Consider the following 4,038-nt stretch of genomic DNA (forward strand, 5'->3'; position numbering starts at 1 on the left):
CGAACGGCTGTTGTTGATAGGCATTTGCAACCGGTGGCTGTTGGATGGGTGCCGCTGTTGGCTGTGTTGCTGGTGTTGGTGGCTGTAGCGGTGGTGTTGACCCAAGGGTGGCACCTTGATCCATCACGGCGGCTTGAATCTTTGTCTTCAATCTGCTCTGGAGATCTGTGAGCTGCAGTTGAGTGAGCTTTCTTTGTTGAGCCCTCTCTTGTTCATCTTGTCTTTGCTCATCTCTCCGGTGTCTCTCGATGGCGTGTACAACGTGGTCGCGGAATTCTCTGTGAGGCATGGATGTCAACCCCACGACGTCTTCCAGCCTGCTCTGTACTTGTTGTGGCAGGGCTTCAATGACATAGGTGCGGAACAGAGTTGATAGCAGAGGACTGTTTTCGGCTTCCTCCTCTGTCTCTTGTTTCCAACTCTTCAGTTCCCTGCTTATGTACGCAGCTGGGTTCTCGTTCTCTCCAAGCGGTTCTCCTTTCAGTGCCTTTGGGTCAATCTTGGATGGGAATTCACCTCTCAACACTCTCCACAGCATTGGCCGGTATGGATTGAACTCGGTCCCGTCGGCCATCATGTCTAACATCCAGACATTTCCACTGTGACGTAGGAGGTTCTCCATCGCGCTTGCACCCAAACTCTTAGCCAACACAGCCTTGATGTCGCCAAGGGCCAACATCTTGCCAACGGTCTCCTCCTCAAACTTCCTGATCCATTTTCCAGCTCCTTCGTGGATATCTGGCAGTCGCGCAATCAGTCCTGCAAGGTCGAGCGTTTGCCACGGGATATAGTGACCTTTGTTGCCCTTGATCAGAATAGGAAACTGACCAGGGTCTGTGTATCTGTCCGGCGGCTTGATGTTTGGTCGGTATCTCAGGTCAACCCTTCCAGCTCCGCTCACCCCCTGCTTTCTTGTCTTTGTTCCACCCAACTTGTCATGTTTCTCATCCAACTCCATCTCGATTTCTTCGATTATTGTTCGTTTTGTTCTGCGTTCAGGGTCGACACCCACATGGTCTATCTGAGTCCTGTATGACTCGCCACCGATCTTCCCTCTCAGTGTTTCATTTCGTTCGGCGTAGCAGTCCAGGATTGATGATTTCACTTCCCCATCTGTTTTCCTCTGGGTACTGCAGTGCTTTGGGATAGGCTGGTGTTCAGGACTCAGCACTCTGCCCTCTTCCGGTGGAAATTGATTCGGGGTATCTCTGTGTTTGGAGACATTCCGATTTTGTCATCACATGCGTCTTCATCATCTGTGTCATCGTATTTGAAGTCTCCATTAATCTTCACTGTTCCCACGAGTGATGGATATAATCCAGGGGTGTCTGGGCAGCCTTTGTTGTTGTTGTTGCTCTTAACAGATGTTGCTTGCATCTTTTTTTGTTCCATCAATCCTTCTCTGATGTTTCTTCTGTAGCGTTGTCCTTCCATTTTGAACATGTTTATAATGTTGTGTTCATATTTTCTCTTTTCCTCACGTTTCTTGCTGTGATCTTTTGCTTTGTAGTCTTCGATCCTCACCTCCATGATTTCACACATATGTGGGTCGAATGTGCCTTCTTTTGACCATCTTTGGTTAAGCTTTCTTGTTCTTTTTTCCCATTTAGTTGACAGTTTTTGGATTTCTTTTGCCTGCTCAGGGTATTTGGCACTCACAATGACAACTGGTGTGACGCTCATTTTGATCTTGGGTTATCATTGGGTATGGGTCTGAGTGTGGTGAAGGTCAGGGTGTTATTGACGAAGCTGCACACACACAATCTCAACTTCCAGATTCCAACTGCTTGGAAGTCAGGCCTAGTTGTACAAGTAGCTGGCTCATGTGGGGGTAGTACATAGCAGAGGCAGTGCGTTCCCTCCAGATGTCTGCAACAACTGCACAAATCCAATTGCGTCTGGTCTTACTTTCAATCTTGAGCAAACTCAACTTTTGACTTTTTTGTACTATGCATCAAGACACCAATATGTTTAAACTGCTTATGGTTTCTGGATAGAAAACGAGAAAGAGAGTCCCAGAGCTTCGTGCCTGTTTTATATCACTTAAGTTCCTTTCCTTCCCTTCCCCCCCCCCCTTTTTTTTTTAATCCTGTTTAAAACATGTTATCTGTTCAAGCCTTCTACTCTGTTGATTCTGTATTTCTCATCCCGTCGCACGTCAGCGCGCCTTCACACACACACACACACACACACACACACACACACACACAGTTCGTCTGTCCTTAGTCTAAGTGGTGGTCTCTGTCCTGCTCTTTATATGCAGCATTTGTTCATAGTAACAATAGCATCATTGATTATGAGCCCCTAGTGAGTGTGCTGTCGTTTGTTCAGGATCTCACGACCTGGTTTCACAATGACTGGACGTTTGTATTTTTTTACAACTTGTCACAGGTTGTCTCCACCAGATTCTCATCCGTGGTATTCTTTTAGAGATCTTGGCGTAGACGAGTGTAGATCTCTAAAGGAAACTAGAAAATCTAAAATATTTTCGTATATACATTAAAGGCCACGCCTAGCTTGTCGGAATGGAAGCCTTAAACGTTAATCAGCTAGCCCCTGAGAGCATCGGTCATGGCAACAAGTGGGTGTCCAGTTTTTATCAAAAACTGCAGGCCACGGGCTCATTTCGTCCCTTATCCAAATAGCACACTCCCGCGTCGTTATTCACCGGAAAAACCAACCTCGGGCATCAAGGGGGAGTAAACAAACAATACACGTTTCTACAAAAAAAGTTCAGCATGATCAACATCCTCGGTTCAGAAGTTTTCAGACAGGTCACCGGGTGTTCACAAAAAAACTATGGTTATGGGCCTAAGTGGATTCCAGGGTAAATACAGGAATGCACAGGGCCAGTCTCCTACACAGTGGCGCCGGGAAATGGGAAAACTGTAAAGAAGACACGTAGACCAAGTTTTCAGTGGGAAACTGTCCATTTTAACAGGACAGAGACCCGCGCCCACTGTGGAGGATGTCGAAGTGGAGAATCCATTTGGGCATGGGATCTCACTGGAGAGTGAGACAAGTGAAGGGAACAGTGAAGAAGTCAGTTGAAAACAAAAAAAAAGCAGACAGACAGTGACCTGGTAGGCTCACCGTCTCAAGGAAGAGTACGACCAAAAAGGAGCAGGAATCCCCCAGTGTATCTGAAAGACAATGTTCAAAAAGTGCAATAGGAGATAAAAGGCCTTTAGGCCAAGGTGCTTGCTATTTTCTTATTCTTTAGCATAAAGAGGCATGTTTTTGTTTTGTTTTGTTTTGGGTTCGTCGTTTAAGTTCCATTCTATTTTATGACTACTTTATTTTAAACTTATTTGGGGACATGGGTTTTGGGAGTGAAGTTGGAAGACGTGAACAATTTGAGGGACAGGAGATGTTATGATGTGTCATGGGATTATTTGGGGTCACAACTTGGGGGCGCTCTTGTTATGTTGCCGTGTCACCATCCGGTGTTTTGGAAGTGGAACAGTGAATAAAACCTGCTGTGTTGATACATCCTGTGTGTTTTCCTTTCAGCTTTGGCTACCACAGGGCGTGTCTCTTCAACCCACTTGGGAGAACGAATCAAATGTCTGGACCATCATTGAGCAGTGTCGCCAGGTTCGCGGACAGGGCCCCAGCCGACCAGGCCCGGTAGAGCGCTCGAGGCCGAGGCGCTGGAATGAGCAAATTCAATACGAATAATAATAATTAAAAAAAAAAAAAACAAAAAAAAAAAAAACGCAAATACTATGCTTCAAGCAATGCTTTTATTTAAAACGAATTTCCACACAAACAGAAATTTCCTCCTGTCAGCCGACTGCCCCGGGAGAAGATGCCGAAGTCCCGATGTCCACGCACGGAGCTCCACAAGCGCCGAGTCTCCTGCGGTTAAATCCACTGCTGTGGTGATGTGACAAGTCTCTCCCGTGACTGCGACGAGACCTCAGTCCTGCCTGAAGTTTCCGTGGTCCAGATTAGCTGCTCCGCACCTCTTCAAGTCTCAAGATTATTCTATTGTTGTGCCAGATATGCCGGCTCCGGCTGTAATTTCACAATTAC

Source organism: Synchiropus splendidus, chromosome 12, assembly GCF_027744825.2.
Source record: "Synchiropus splendidus isolate RoL2022-P1 chromosome 12, RoL_Sspl_1.0, whole genome shotgun sequence".
NCBI lineage: Eukaryota > Metazoa > Chordata > Actinopteri > Syngnathiformes > Callionymidae > Synchiropus > Synchiropus splendidus.